The sequence below is a fragment of the Eriocheir sinensis genome, chromosome 62 (assembly GCF_024679095.1).
Source record: "Eriocheir sinensis breed Jianghai 21 chromosome 62, ASM2467909v1, whole genome shotgun sequence".
NCBI classification, from domain to species: domain Eukaryota; kingdom Metazoa; phylum Arthropoda; class Malacostraca; order Decapoda; family Varunidae; genus Eriocheir; species Eriocheir sinensis.
Window position 1 is genome coordinate 10,254,649 of NC_066570.1, and position 17,582 is coordinate 10,272,230.

Genomic DNA, 17,582 nt, shown 5'->3' on the forward strand with positions numbered 1-17,582 from the left:
TGCAAGCTGAGTGCTTAGAATATTGGCATAATAATAAAAGATGCTGAAAACTGGATTCCACTACTTTATTTAATATATGAGTAATTATATACTGAATTTGTAATGGAGCCAAGATAAAAATCTATGTTTTCAGTGGTCATACCATGATCTCATGAAAATAAATAGGTTGACATATATAATTAATTACTACGTATTTTGTTATGACGACTATTGCACATTAATACCATAGCTTTGAACCCAATGATGAATATCTTCAAGCAAGACACAAATAGCAACAGATTGGTCACCAATTCACTCAGTAAACAAATTCATATATTCAATAAAGTAGTGGAATCCAGTTTTCAGCATCTTTTATTATTATGCCAATATTCTAAGCACTCAGCTTGCAAACACGCTTAGGTTTATGTTGTCAGCTTGGGTCGGACTTAGGTGAACACTTTACCAAGTGACCTAAGATTACTCAATGCTACCATAGAGGTACACAACATCTTTGATTGTGAGTGCATCAGAGAGCACTGGAGAGCAGCATGAGTCTAATTAGGTGCTAATGAATATCTTGCCTGCATCACAGACTACATAAAATGCAAATATGATCGGTGCCTAAAGGTGTTATAAGCTAATGATGGTAAATATATATATATATATATATATATATATATATATATATATATATATATATATATATATATATATATATATATATATATATATATATATATATATATATATATATATATATATATATATATATATATATATATATATATATATATATATATATATATGCCTAGTGTCCCTCCCACTTTTGAGGTCCAAATGACGCCCCTGATTGTAACAACGTATCTTGTAACATCCATGACTGGGTGCCGGTGCAAATCTCCTCATTGAACACCGAGAAATTAATCTAGGCTCTAGGGAACTCGGAAAAATCCAAGTTAGAGAGTGCTGGCTGTGGTGATTGAGCCAGTGACCTTCGACATACAATGTCTGTCAGTGGAGCCAATAAAGGTAAAGGTAAAGTTGGGGCATACGCTGTAGCAGCGCGTGGCCTTGGTGCTCATCTCTGTAACATTGGCCCTTGAGCCTGTGGTGGGAGGGAGCCCATTACCCCGGGACACAGGGCCAGTGTGACATCCGGGTTACCACAGTTTCCCCAGGTAGTCATTTATCGACCAGCCCGAGAGGGAGAATGATCAGCTGGGTGAGCTGCACGCCGACTGCCCAGGCCGGGATTCGAACCCGGGCCCGCGTAGAAGCCAGGCATGCTGACCACTAGACCACGGAGGCGTATTGGAGCCCAATCTCAAGTGAACCCACTCACAATGGCACACAATTTTTTTTCTGGAAAATTTTGTGCTTTGAATGAATTTGCTAACCATTTCTGTCGAAAAACAGCACAGATTATTTTTCACCCCTTCCACCCCAACCTCCTCAGTAATAAAAAAAAAGTGACAAAATCATAGCCTTGAGGCAGTAATATTCAGCCCCAGCATCAAAAAATTATACTGCTGCCCTATGAAAGGCATCTCTTAACTCCGATGAAGTAGGTGGTGACTGTGGTGGAGCAGCTTCATTGTCATCCCTGGCAGTGGCAGGTGTCATTGGGCCAGCAGATGATGAAGCAGTGGCTGGTGTCATTGGGCCAGCAGATGATGAAGCAGTGGCAGGTGTCATTGGGCCAGCAGATGATGAAGCAGTGGCTGGTGTCATTGGGCCAGCAGATGATGAAGCAGTGGCAGGTGTCATTGGGCCAGCAGATGATGAAGCAGTGGCTGGTGTCATTGGGCCAGCAGATGATGAAGCAGTGGCAGGTGTCATTGGGCCAGCAGATGATGAAGCAGTGGCAGGTGTCATTGGGCCAGCAGATGATGAAGCAGTGGCTGGTGTCATTGGGCCAGCAGATGATGAAGCAGTGGCTGGTGTCATTGGGCCAGCAGATGATGAAGCAGTGGCAGGTGTCATTGGGCCAGCAGATGATGAAGCAGTGGCAGGTGTCATTGGGCCAGCAGATGATGAAGCAGTGGCTGGTGTCATTGGGCCAGCAGATGATGAAGCAGTGGCTGGTGTCATTGGGCCAGCAGATGATGAAGCAGTGGCTGGTGTCATTGGGCCAGCAGATGATGAAGCAGTGGCAGGTGTCATTGGGCCAGCAGATGATGAAGCAGTGGCTGGTGTCATTGGGCCAGCAGATGATGAAGCAGTGGCTGGTGTCATTGGGCCAGCAGATGATGAAGCAGTGGCAGGTGTCATTGGGCCAGCAGATGATGAAGCAGTGGCTGGTGTCATTGGGCCAGCAGATGATGAAGCAGTGGCTGGTGTCATTGGGCCAGCAGATGATGAAGCAGTGGCTGGTGTCATTGGGCCAGCAGATGATGAAGCAGTGGCTGGTGTCATTGGGCCAGCAGATGATGAAGCAGTGGCTGGTGTCATTGGGCCAGCAGATGATGAAGCAGTGGCTGGTGTCATTGGGCCAGCAGATGATGAAGCAGTGGCTGGTGTCATTGGGCCAGCAGATGATGAAGCAGTGGCAGGTGTCATTGGGCCAGCAGATGATGAAGCAGTGGCAGGTGTCATTGGGCCAGCAGATGATGAAGCAGTGGCTGGTGTCATTGGGCCAGCAGATGATGAAGCAGTGGCAGGTGTCATTGGGCCAGCAGATGATGAAGCAGTGGCTGGTGTCATTGGGCCAGCAGATGATGAAGCAGTGGCTGGTGTCATTGGGCCAGCAGATGATGAAGCAGTGGCTGGTGTCATTGGGCCAGCAGATGATGAAGCAGTGGCTGGTGTCATTGGGCCAGCAGATGATGAAGCAGTGGCTGGTGTCATTGGGCCAGCAGATGATGAAGCAGTGGCAGGTGTCATTGGGCCAGCAGATGATGAAGCAGTGGCTGGTGTCATTGGGCCAGCAGATGATGAAGCAGTGGCAGGTGTCATTGGGCCAGCAGATGATGAAGCAGTGGCTGGTGTCATTGGGCCAGCAGATGATGAAGCAGTGGCTGGTGTCATTGGGCCAGCAGATGATGAAGCAGTGGCTGGTGTCATTGGGCCAGCAGATGATGAAGCAGTGGCTGGTGTCATTGGGCCAGCAGATGATGAAGCAGTGGCTGGTGTCATTGGGCCAGCAGATGATGAAGCAGTGGCTGGTGTCATTGGGCCAGCAGATGATGAAGCAGTGGCTGGTGTCATAGGGCCAGCAGATGATGAAGCAGTGGCTGTTGCCGGAGCAGCTGATGGTATATTTTCCACAAGTAATGAACAATGTGCTGGGATGGTCTCTAGCAATACAGCAGCGGGGCTGAAAAAAAGCGTCATATATTAGTCATGATTAATGCATGTAACTTAACCCCTTAACTGCGGATTTCCTGCAAGAAAACGTCACCAAACCACAGAAATGGAACAAATAGTGGTTGCTACAATTCAGTGAAGAAAATGTAGTCCTACACCTTGGGAGGGGATATCCAGCATACCAATACCACATGGGAAACACTCCACTATCCACCGCAGAGGCAGAGAAAGACCTGGGACTATTATTTTACCAGGCTAGCAGTGGAAGCCAAATCCATGCCAATCGTAGCGGATGGGTTAAATAGGTACGTAGTTGAAGAAAAAGGATCTTAAAGGTGAAATATTACTTATTAACAGAAATATTCCACTATTTGTTATTGGTTGTAAAATAATTGACTGATAAAGTGTGTATCTACAAAGAATATGAATTTAAGAGTGATTAATAAATTGTTTTAATGAGAATATAAAAGTTTTTCCCCCATAACATACAGGCCAGTCAATATTTCACTGCTGCTTGACTGTTGCTGCTGTCCTATCCCTAACACATCATCAGCTGTGTCAATGCTGAGTGGCTCTGGTACCCCTTCAAATACATGAGACGAGCAGCCTATGATGTCATCCACCAGTTTATCTACCACAGTTAATGTCTGCGTATCTGTGGTGCCACACGTGTGGGGCACTCAGGTGCTGGGGGAAATGTCATTGTTATGAAGGGGCAGGGGTAAACCAGTGTATGCTGTGAGGCCTTGGTGTGGAAGTTCCCTGTCTGAACTGTGCAGCTAATCCCCCATGCAGTGAGGGCCTTTTTTACTCCCTCAGGGGCTGTGCAGCTGAGAGAGTGGTGTACATGAGTGTGAGTGTGTGAGTGAGTGTGTGCCTGTCTTGGCTAAAACCCTTCATTGGGGGAAGATAGCCAAGGTATTTCGATAGATTGATAGTCATTGACAGATGAACATCAAAAAAATTTATATATAAAATATACAGTTCACTGCTATGAACTTATTAACTTTAAGCTGAAATAAAGGCATTGTGGCCAGTATAGCTGCATTCTGTGAGCACATAAAAAACTAACTAATATAAGTTTTACATTTAAAGACATAACAACTAAAAAAAATACCAGTCTGCCGCTGCTCATTCTTGCACTTGGTAATGCGAGGCTTTGATTTTTGTTGTACGTTGTACCAACGCCTCTCACAGTCATCCTGCGTACTGGGTCCACTCCCAATGAAGGCACTGTCAAGGTATAAATGTAAAGCGAGTATCTTAATCGTTTCACTATGGCATGCTATTTATTTCCCATACCTTCTCCAATAACATTTAATACATGCTGTGATGGAAATCTAAATCAGTACCGGTATTTTATTTACATGCATCATAAGATATTAACTTTTCAGTTGTTATGAACATGGCCTTAAATACTACTTTTCATTACCTACTTTTCTAAAATGCTTTTCTCTAAGTAGGATGATATTACACAATACAGCTATACAAAAAAATTAAAGTATTAATCTTAATTCCATTCTTTTTATTATTTCTACTAGTAACCTAACATTATATCACCAGAAACTGTTTGACCAATGCTATCAAAATAATATTTTACTCTTGCTTTACCATTCTCATCAAATCTACCTATTCCGATATAGTCTTAACATAAAATACTTGTAAAAGTGTTGAGAGTCTGGCATGCCCAACCCACCCACCCCCAAAAAAATATATAAATAAGGAATAAATAAAATAACAGGTAAATATGACTTGACTCTCTTATACTAACCCCCTTTCCACCCTAACAAACTTGGGGACCTACCATGTTAGGTTAGGACGTGCTAGGTAGGACAGGTTTAGCAGGAGTTGGTTTAGTTATGTTAGATGGCGCAATAGGCAACAACGTAAAAAAAATAATGAAAAAAAAAAAGATTGTTGAGGGAGTGGGGGTTGCAGCAGAAATGGTCATGATAATGCTATTCACATGGAGCAGTAGGAAAAAGTATGTTCTGTTTGGAAACTCTGTGGTTGTGTTTGTATACAAAAATACCCATTTGACGAGGTTAGGTTAGTTTGCAAGTTACTTGAATCATGAACGTGTGAATATGTAACAAACAAAATAAAAGCGTTAACCTTAATCTCATTATCTTGAGTACATTCCAATCTAACATTATATCACCATAATCTGTTTGACCAATGCTATAAATATACTATTTTAATCTTACTTTACCATTCTCACGAAACTTACCTATTCCCATATAGTCTTGACATAAAGTATTTGTAAAAGTGTCCATAGTCTGGCATGCCTAGCATCACCCCCCCCGCCCCCAATAAAAAAAAATAATAAACAAATTAAAAATAATAAATAATAAAAAAAGGTCAAATATGCCTTAACTATCTATACCAACCCCCTCTTACCCCCCAACAAACTTGGCATGTTAAGTTAGGATGTGTTCGGTAGGACGGGGCAGGTTTGGCATGGTTAGGTTTAGCTATGTTAGGTTGTTGAGGAGAGGGGTTGTGGCAGAAAAGGTCAAAATGAAACTATTCAGAAACAGAATGAAAAGGTATGTTCTGGTTGGAAGGTCAGTGGTTGTGTTATTATGCAAAAAATACCCACTTGATTAGGTTAGGTTAGTTTGTAAGCTAACTGAAGCATGACTATGTGATTACCAACCTTGTTACAGCTTCTGCCACTTCAGTCCACGCTCTCTTCTTATCCTCAGGGGTGATGCTCTTCCCATAACACCCTCTGATTGTACGTATTTTTTCATGAATTTGACGTAAGAAGACCGTTTCATCTGGCGACCAATTAAACTTACTCCTTTTCTGCGCTGGTTCTCCGGCCCGTAGATCATTGGGGCAGATGACGTGGTTATGGTGCGGTAATTTCAGCAGAGCAAGTCGTGACGCAGGAGGGGAGATAAGGGTATTGACGAGTGACGGAGTAAAAGCAGCCTTTGAGGCTGCTTCTATCTGCCACAAAACTCAGTATTTTCTTGTGTTTGCCATTTATTATGTTTCTGTTGTACATTTATACATCTTTTCTTTATTATTCTTTTGAAATATATACTTAATTCATGTCGGATGTTTACGTTTTGCACGGAGGCGTCCTTAGCAACGAGCCCGCCATAAAGAAGAAGAAGAAGAAGATAATAGTAGCCAGGATTTGCTAATACTTACACTCAAAGTTGACGAGGATAGCTGTTACTCTTAATAAATTGAAACTATTAACTTTGATAGTAACTTTAAGAGTAAAAGTTAATAGCTCTCGAGGATACGGGCCCAGGTGATCTATTTTGAGAAACATTCATTGACGACGTAGGCTCACGTGGCCGTAGCCTATTCATGTTATCCGTATAATATTTTCTGACCACAAATTCCAAATTTCTAAAAATTATGATTGATAGACTTCATTTTCTGTTTATGTAATACTTTTTTTCTACAGCGTGTGTCATTTCTTGAATTCACGCAGGCTTGGGATTTGTGTCTTTCCATTCTTTACATATTTCCTCCCTGGTCACAAAACGCCAGAAAACGCTTCACGTACGTACTTTATGTAATGTAGGAAAGTCACCACTGACTCGGCTGATGCCCGGATAATTCAGTTAATCAGGTAGGTAAATAATGAAATAATGATTAAGAATAATTACTGCAAAACACGTTAGGTGAAGAATCATCAGCCAAGCCTAATCTATAGCAATAAGTGACCCAGGTTTTCTCATGAGTTTGGAAGTGCTCACCTTAGTTCTAAGTTTCACTAAACCCTTGCCAGAAAAGCTGCAGGGGTCACAACAAGAACTGATGGGTGCTCTTGGAAGTGTAGCTACACAGAGCTGCATAGATGCATTTCAGTCCTATCGTGATGGAAATAAGTTCAACCAACTTTTTGCCCAAGCTGAGGAAAGGTACGGAGATATCATCCAGAAGCCTTGAACAATCAGTGGTCATCATAAACATAATTAAGGCTAACCCTTCAACAGCAACTCCATAGGAGTACTATCGAAGAGCTATTTTTCTCCCATTTTCGGACACTGCTATAGCACAACTTAGGGAAAGGTTTGCATCTAAACACATTAGGAGTTTTTGTTGGGAAATCTTGTTCCTCTTTTCAGTTGATAATGGCTTTGGTAAACTGAAGGAGTCAGTTGAATTTTATGGAAATTTCTTGATGGAGATGCCGATCTCGTTGAAGATGACTATCTACGGGGGCAGAGTTATTGGGAGCGTCGTGAATCTCATGAGAGGTCAAAGCAAGTTCTTGAGACATTAGCATGTGCCAAAAAATTGGGCACACGTCCAAAATTTTCCACCCTATTGCAAATTTTTCAACCCTACCTGTTAGCACTTTCACCAATGAGCGATTATTAAGTGCCCTTAAATTGCTTAAAACATACCTTAGGAACGCAGTGAGTGACAGTCGTTTAAATGGACTGGCCTTACTCTGTCCATTGTGACACAAATCTTGATCATGAAGTCCTTGATGAATTTGCACGTAAGAACAGACGCATAAATTTGAGGTAAACCAGTTACAATGTATTGTTGTTGACAGTAACGAATCTAATTCATCTAGTTAATTTTATTTTATATTAATAAAATACCTGACCCAGTTTCCATGTATCTTGTAAAAATATGTATTACAGCAGCAGCTTGTATAAACGAAGATTATACATGTTATATGAATATAACATTTTTTTCCTTGCCAGTATATTACTTTTTTATCAGAACATTTAGTTCTAGAGTAAGTAGTGTTGTTTCGAGGAAAATTTTGCAGTCCAAATTACAGAAATGAACAAGATTTCTCCCCTCTCCACACCCACCATACTTCCCTTCCCTTCTGCCGCCGCTGACTCTCATTCATCACCCCCCTCTCCCCTTTCCTCCACCTCTTCCCTCCCTTCCGTCTCTTCCTGCTCTTCCTCGCATTCTCTCTCCTTGTCCTCCCCCACATCACCTCCCCCTTCTTCTGCTACCACTACCTCCCCCGCCTCCTCCTCCTCCCCCGCCTCCCTCCCTCTCCCCTCCTCCCCTGCCTCCCCCACCACCTCCGCCACCACCTCAGCCACCTCCTCCTCCCCCCCTCCCCCTTCGACGTCATCCTCTTCCTCTCTCTCCTTCTTCCACTCATCGTCCTCCTCCTCCTCCTCCTCCTCCTCCTCCCCCTCCTCCCCTGCCTCCCCCACCACCTCCGCCACCACCTCAGCCACCTCCTCCTCCCCCCCTCCCCCTTCGACGTCATCTCCTTCCTCTCTCTCCTTCTTCCACTCATCGTCCTCCTCCTCCTCTTCCTCCTCCTCCTCCTCCTCCTCCCCCTCCTCCTCCTCCTCCTTCCTCCTCCCCCTCCCCTGTTGCCGCCCCACCCTCTCCTCCTGTAGCGGCTTCCCTTCCGTCTACTGACAAAGTTTATAAGAGGAAAGTCCTGGTGGATGGGGACTCTCAAGTCAGGTTCACTGACAGGTACTTTTGTTCAAGGGATAAGGAAAATAGGCTTCGAGTGTGCTTTCCCAGGGCAGGCATCCAGCACGTATCTAACAGCATGGAGGAACTGTTAGCAGGGAGGGACACAGCCAATCGTCTTCTGCAGTTACGGTGGTAATGACATCAGTAAGGTGGGTAGCGAAGAGATATTTCGGCGCTTCAGGGAATCGTTTGCTAAGGTGAGGGACTTCGGGGGGGTGCCGGCTGTTTGTGGGGTTTTGCCGAGGAGGGGGGTGGGAGAGGGATGGCTTTCCAGAGCCTTAGCAGTAAACAGCAGGCTGGCGGCCCACTGTAAGCGAAATGGTTGGCTTTTCCTTGACAATTGGGACCTCTTCTACAATAAAGCCACCTTGTATGCCAAGGATGGCGTGCATCTGTCACTCCAGGGGGTGGAGGTTCTCGCAGACTCCCTCGAGCGATCACTTAGCACCCTACATAATTTTTTAGAGTAGGCGAGGGGGGAGGGCCTGTCAATGCATAGCAGACTGGGACCAGGGGGCGCAGGAGAAATCGAAAGGATATAAGAAAGGATGGGCTAACGGCTTATTACACCAACAGTAGGAGTCTCAGGAACAAGATAGATCTACTGAGGGGGAAAGCATGTGTCGAGAAATTCGACATTATAGCTATCACGGAAACATGGGTGGATACTGCCAACAAAAACTTTGTGTCTGAGTATGAAATAGATGGTTACCAGATGTTTCACAAAGATAGAAAGGGAAGAAGGGGAGGGGGGGTGGCACTTTGTGTTAAAGACACATTTAAATGTTCCGCTAACAACTCTATTCAAACAAATAGCGACTCAGAATCAGTTTGGGTGGACGTCCACAAAGGGAAAGACAAACTAATTCTAGGGGTTCTTTACAGGCCACCCAACCTCAGCAGGCAGGACACTGATATATTACTACAAGAGGTAGGCAGGGCGAGCAGGAGCAAAAATGTCTGCATAATGGGGGATTTTAACTATAGGAATATAGATTGGGAAGGCGTGGTGGGTGATCTAGAGTCTGAGGATTTTCTGAAAGTAATACAAGATAATTTTCTCAAGCAGACAGTAACAGAGCCCACCAGGGGTAACAACATTCTGGACTTGGCCTTAACTAACACCGAGTATATGATCAGCGAGCTAGATGTTGAGGGAGAATTAGGTGGCAGTGATCACAAGGAAATTAGGTTTAAATTAGACTGGGCGGTGACCCATGAACTCAACCCTGTGTTGGTGCCCGACTTTAGAAGAGCTGATTATGAGGGGCTCAGAAGACACCTTGAGGAGGTAAATTGGGAAACCTTAGGGCTGGATGAGGGCCAGATCTCAGGGCTGGAACCGGAAAGACAGGGGAACCATGTAGAAATGACCTACAATAATTTAGTTAGAGAAATTGCAGAGGGTCAGAGACAGCATATCCCTTACCAAGCACGTAGGAAGGAAAATAACGACCCCAAATGGATGACCCGCAGACTCAAGCATGAAATAGGCTTGAAGAGAGGAATTTATAGGAAAATAAAGAACGGAGAGATCCATCTCAGGGGTAGGTATGTTGAGCTCGTCAGGTCGGTGAAGAAGAACACCCGCCTAGCAAAAAGAAATTATGAGATTAGGGTAGCCAACGAGGCCAAGAGCGATCCCAAGGGCTTCTTCAAATTGTACAGGACGAAAACAAGGGACAGAATTGGACCGTTGAAAACAAACACGGGCGAGCTCGTTGAGAATGGAGAAGATATGAGTCAAATGATGAATGACTATTTCCTCTCAGTTTTCACGCAGGAAAATCTAACAACCATTCCGGAGAGAGTTCAGATATATGAGGGTGACGAGAACGACAAGTTGAGGGATGTGATCATCACTAGGCAAGTAGTCCAGGATGAGATTGGTAGGTTGAGGAAAAACAAATCGCCGGGCCCAGACGAAGTATTCCCAAGGGTTCTGAAAGAGTGCAAGGAAGTCCTTAGTGGCCCTCTTGCCGATATCTTTAAGATGTCGGTAAATTCTGGGTATGTGCCCAATCAATGGAAAGTAGCTAATGTGACGCCGATTTTCAAAAAGGGAGACAAGTCAGCCACCTCAAACTATCGCCCAATTAGCTTAACATCAGTTGTAGGAAAGATTTTTGAGTCAATTATAGCCCGGAGCATTCGGGACCATCTAGAAAAGCATAATTTAATTCATGATTCACAACATGGGGTCACAAAGGGTAGGTCTTGCCTTACTAACCTGTTGTCCTTCTACACTAAAGTAATCGAGGCGGTTGACAGAGATGAAAACTATGACATATTATATCTAGATTTCAGTAAAGCGTTCGACAAAGTCCCTCATCACCGGCTATTACTAAAATTACAGGCTCACGGCGTAGATGGGAAAGTTTTGAACTGGATCAGGGCGTGGCTTAGTGGTAGGAAGCTGAGAGTGCAAATCAATGGTAGGAAATCTGAGTGGGGCAGTGTTACGAGTGGAGTCCCACAGGGTCGGTGCTGGGTCCTCTGCTTTTATTATTTACATCAATGACTTGGACACAGGAATTAGTAGCGATGTCAGTAAGTTCGCAGATGATACCAAGATCGGTAGAGTAATCCAATCAGACAGCGACGCTACCGTTCTCCAGGATGAGCTTGACAGACTATATAATTGGGCGAGGAAGTGGCAGATGGAATTCAATGTCAGGAAGTGTAGCATTTTGAGTGTAGGTAGAATAACCCTTACACAATTACTCCTTAAATGACACTCCTCTAAGCAGGTCTGGGCGTGAGAGAGACTTAGGAGTCCTAGTGAGCGCTGACCTCCGTCCTAGGGCTCAATGCATTCAGGCTAAAAATCGGGCAAACAGAGTACTAGGTTTCATCTCAAGGAGCGTGAGCAATAGGAGCGCTGAAGTCATCCTCAAACTTTACTTAGCACTAGTTCGACCTCATCTCGATTATGCAGTTCAGTTCTGGTCCCCCTATTATAGAATGGATATCAAGATGTTAGAATCTGTACAGAGGAGGATGACAAAGATGATTCAGGGGGTGAGAAACTTGCTTTATGAAGACAGGCTGAAGCAGTTAAATCTACACTCTCTAGAAAGGCGAAGGTTGCGAGGAGACTTGATCGAAGTTTATAAATGGATGAAGGGATTTAATAAAGGGGATGTCAATAAAATTTTGAGAGTGAAAGAGCCAGGTAGGACGCGTGGCAATGGTTTTAAGTTAGACAAATTCAGATTCAACAAAGACATAGGCAAGAATTGGTTCACCAATAGAGTGGTGGACGAATGGAACAGGCTTGGGAGCCATGTTGTGGGTGCCAATACCATAGATACATTCAAGAAGAGGTTAGATAAAGCCATGGATGGTGAGGTAAGGTGGGGTTGAGTGTACAGGAGCTGCCTTGTATAGGCCAACCGGCCTCTTGCAGACTCCTTACGTTCTTATGTTCTTATATATATATATATATATATATATATATATATATATATATATATATATATATATATATATATATATATATATATATATATATATATATATATATATATATATATATATATATATATATATATATATATATATATATATATATATATATATATATATATATATATATATATATATATATATATATATATATATATATATATATATATATATATATATATATATATATATATATATATATATATATATATATATATATATATATATATATATATATATATATATATATCAGAGCTGGGCACGTTACTGGATATCGGGTAGTCGGTACGCTCCTCCGCACCTCAGAAACACATATAGTCCCGTACCTGTACTTCCCACGCGCCTAAAATTTTTCACTCGTTCCGGTACCGCACCTCCCGCACCTCCGGTACGTACCCAAAACCTTTAAGCGCGCCTGAAAATCTAGTCCGTACCTTAAAAAAAGAAATACAAGGAGGCAATACTGCAGCAGCATTATTATTATCATTATTATTATTATTATTATTATTACCATTATTTTTGTTATCATTATTGTCATTTTAACGCATGATCCACCACCTGAAGTAAAGTAACTACTTTTACACTCATGTCATAATTATCTGCCTCCCAGTACCATGCAACACAGAAATTCAGTTAATATCATTCAAAAGAGGAAAAAGAAGATATGGGAATAAGAAGGAATATGTTGCTGATTCAGTTTACTATATGTATCTTTCTAAATGACTGGAGTATAAAATGATTCTGAAGTTTAAGTTGTTATTATTTTACAAGTCTTGCTCCTCCTCCATGTGCTGCTGCCCACTCCCTTGTAGTCCAGGAGGTGCATGACCGGAAATATTACTGCAGAGCGCGGACTGTTTGTCGTTTTCATTTTTTATCCTTGAAAAACCTCAGAGGTGAGTACGGACTTAAAATACTGCCGTTCCGCACCTATTTACTTACTTACGAAAACTTTCCCGCACTTCGGACCTCCGCACCTCGTTTAAAGGTCCACCAGGTCCGGAGAACGGAGAATGCGGACAGGTAAAGTGCCCAACTCTGATATATATATATATATATATATATATATATATATATATATATATATATATATATATATATATATATATATATATTACATTAATTGAGCACCGCTGGCGAAAGTTAAGCTTCGTAACGGTAATCCACTAACTAAAAAGCTAGCTTCTCTTACGCTAAAGCACTTAACTGACAAAGAAATTAGTGCAAGCTAATGCTAATCGTAACCGCTAACTTTTTTATATGGTTGCTTCGTTTTAGTATTTTGACTCTAAAACCATTAAACAGACACTTGTGATCTAAATTTTCAATATGTTGTAGCGTAGACATAGAAACTTTCCAGAAATTATTATATAGCATATGATTCAGATGATAAAGGTGTACACAAATAAACAAAACCTGTCTGAATTTTCTAGTGGTTAAATTATCAGAGGAGGAACACGATACCGGAAGCTAATTGGTCCATGACTGTTTCAAAAATTTAGCGAATCCGTTAGTCAGTTAACGAAAAGTTAGCGTCACTAATTGGCAGTTGGATTAAGCGGAACAAGTACCCACCACTGCATATATATATATATATATATATATATATATATATATATATATATATATATATATATATATATATATATATATATATATATACCGGTATATATATATATATATATATATATATATATATATATATATATATATATATATATATATATATATATATATATATATATATATATATATATATATATATATATATATATATATATATATATATATATATATATATCAGGGTTGGTGATTTTACACGATTTTTAAAATCAAAAATCAAAAATCGATAAATTTATTTGATTTATTTTATTTTTTTGTTTTTTTTATTAAAAATATATATATATATATATATATATATATATATATATATATATATATATATATATATATATATATATATATATATATATATATATATATATATCCTGCACAGAGTGATTTGAAAATCTCTCCATAGGTTACTTTAAGTTTTGAGTTTAGGGCATTAACAAGTGTGAGCTTTGATCAAGGATCCTGATACATACGTGTTCAATACTTGTTTTGTAGTTGGTACAGGATTCAGGTTTAGGACAGATAGGGGAGTTGCCTGAGTTATTTTCACTTTGACAGCATTTTATATTATTGCCACACAGAAGAATATCTACTTTTATTCTGTTGCATTTAGTTTACTGACTTAGTTGTGTTATGATACATTGAATCCCAAGTTAGTAAAGACTAAAAGGAGAGCTGAGATTTTACCTAGTAAAAAACATATGTAAGTTAACAACATTGAGCAAAGAACTCTAAGAAAGCTCCAGTACAGTACATGTATTTTTCCTGGTGGTCAGTCACAGTCAGTGCTAGCAAAAGATTTAGAAATTGGTAACATTAAAAAAGAACATATTGTGAAGATTATTTAAACACTTTCGAACAACCACACAGCCTCAGCAGCTTTAAAAGCCACGGAGGTTCAGCCTCATCGTGCCTCCAAGACGTGATGGAATACACTGTCGGGGTGCTTAGAAGGTTACCTAAACAACTGGCAATATTAGTATCTGTGTGTGGCAATGGTGAAAAAAAGAAACCAACTGGATCCAGTTATAAGGAAGGTGATGGACACATACATAAAAAGATCTGCAGAAGATATGCTGAAAATTCTGGCTCATTGCCATAGCACTTGATAAAGTTCAGAGGATAAGATGCTTGGCATAGGAGAAGCTACTGAGGTGTGGAAAGATTTACAGAATAAGCTTGCAGAATCCAGTTCAGTCAGGTGATAGTGCTGTCATTGAAGATCATTTCATGAAACAGATAAACCCCAGCCTCACCTGTTCACTATTTAGCAAATACTACATCCAGCTTACAGGGAAAAAAAACCCCTAACTGTGGAGGAGGAAAGGCTTGTAGGAATGGGTGGATCAATGAAATTGCCTTCAGCACTCTCTTATAATGATATAAGGCAGGGAACTTCCTCCATTTCAGCCATACATGTTTTCCTGTGCTCATTCATAATGCTGGACCACTTGCATGGTGGCTTTCTTTGGGCAAAGATTATTTGAAGACAAAAATTATTTTTCTGATTTATATATATATATATATATATATATATATATATATATATATATATATATATATATATATATATATATATATATATATATATATATATATATATATTACATTGGTAGGCATAACTGAAAGTTAGCTTGCTAACTGGTAATCCACTAACTAAAAGTTAGCTTCTTACGCTAAAGCACTTAACTGACAAAGAAATTAGTGCAAGCTAATGCTAATCGATAACTAACTTTTTATATGGATTTAGCTTCGGTTTAGTATTTTGGCTCTAAAACCATTAAAACAGACCTTGTGATCTAAATTTCAATATGTTGTAGCGTAGACATAGAGCTTTCCAGAAGTGTATAGCATGCCAAATTCAGATGATGATAAAGGTGTACACAAATAAACAAAACCTGTCTGAATTTTCTAGTGGATTTAAAATTATCAGAGGAGAACTACATTCACTGGAAGCTAATTGGTCATGACTGTTTCCAAAGTTAGCGAATCCGTTAGTCAGTTAACGAAAAGTTAGCGTCGCTAATTGGCAGTTAATTAGCGGAACCGTATATATATATATATATATATATATATATATATATATATATATATATATATATATATATATATATATATATATATATATATATATATATATATATATATATATATATATATATATATATATATATATATATATATATATATATATATATATATATATATATATATATATATATATATATATATATATATATATATATATATATATATATATATATATATATATATATATATATATATATATATATATATATATATATATATATATATATATATATATATATATATATATATATATATATATATATATATATATATATATATACGTGGAAAAAAGTTGCTATGTGTATTGCACCATTAGCATTCTGACAAAGGATCTGATGTTGTGGACTGGGACAGAGATCAATCCTATTTATGTTAGGAAAGGAGTAGATGCCGAGAGCATCATTTAACTATTATTCTGAAAAGAGACACTTCTTTTTGCGAACCCATACAGGCTTTATCTCTTATTGTTATTAAAAAAAAAAAAACATAATCTTCTCTTTTTAATACAAACATGGATTCCTTATTATAACATTCTAGATTTCATCCCTTTATACCTTATTTTTTGTTACTTAATATTATGGACATACATTGAAGTGAAAGATGTGTTCCTGTGTTTTGTGTTTGTAAGTGAAAGACGTGCAGTTACCCCCAAAAAATTGTCGGCCACCTACTGTACACAAGAGAATGAGCGAAAGAAAAGAGGAGTTGGTATACGATGCTAACTGTAAATGTCATACAATGGTTGAGGTCGGTTTCCTACAGTTTCGACAGTTCTCATGTTACTTCAGGTTGGGGGATATGATTGACTTTCATGGCTGAATATACACAGGAAGCCTTGCCCTTCCGTTCTGCTGTTTCCATGCATCACTAATCTCAGCTCTTCCTTCCCACGCTGCCGCAGCTCGCCTCGTCTCAGGTATGAATAATTAAGTCATGCCGTGCGTTGCTGGATTAATAAATGCAACGCGGTGCATATTTTTTATTTTTTTTTTTTTGTGTGTGTGTGTGTGTGTGTGTGTAAAGGAGAATATTTGAAAGAACTTACACTAAAATTGGAAAGGGTTTGTCTGATACAGTTCAGGCCACGGGCGAGAAAGGTTATTAATTGAAGTTTCCTGACGGAATTATTTTTAAAAGCCGAGGTTGAAGAATGTTACGTGAAGAGATTTTTAATGTTGTCTTTCGCTTAAGGTGAGGAAATAAAGTTTTAGAGGCCCGGGTCTGCGTAGTTAATGGACAAATTAGTTTTCGAGACACTGATGGCCACTAAACTTTATAGATCACATTATGAGCCGCAGTAAGTGCTGAAAGTTGAGAAATTTGGAGTTGCTTAACGAGATACTAAGTTTATGCATGAAATGGCTTGAGCTTAAACAAATCATTTTAGAGGGATGATGTTGGAATGTTTCAATATTAACAACTACATTTCTGAGTCATGTTCGACACCGCTGGCAGCATTACAAATAACAACGATAACAATAATGGTAAAAAAATGGTAATAATATACCCCCCTCCCCCCCCCTCTCCACCACCCAGACGACAACGCCCACCGCCCCGTGTTCCCCGGCTGCCAGTCCTACGACGACATCCACGTGACGGAGAACGTGACGGCTGGCAGCCCCGTCCTCCTGGTAAAATAGATAGATAGATAAATATATATATATATATATATATATATATAT

The 17,582-nt window shown here is 39.9% G+C and overlaps 1 pseudogene; it reads left to right on the plus strand.

The window, feature by feature from the left end:
• Positions 1 to 17,582, plus strand: part of LOC126986569 (neural-cadherin-like) — a 68,440-nt pseudogene that overhangs the window by 38,881 nt on the left and 11,977 nt on the right.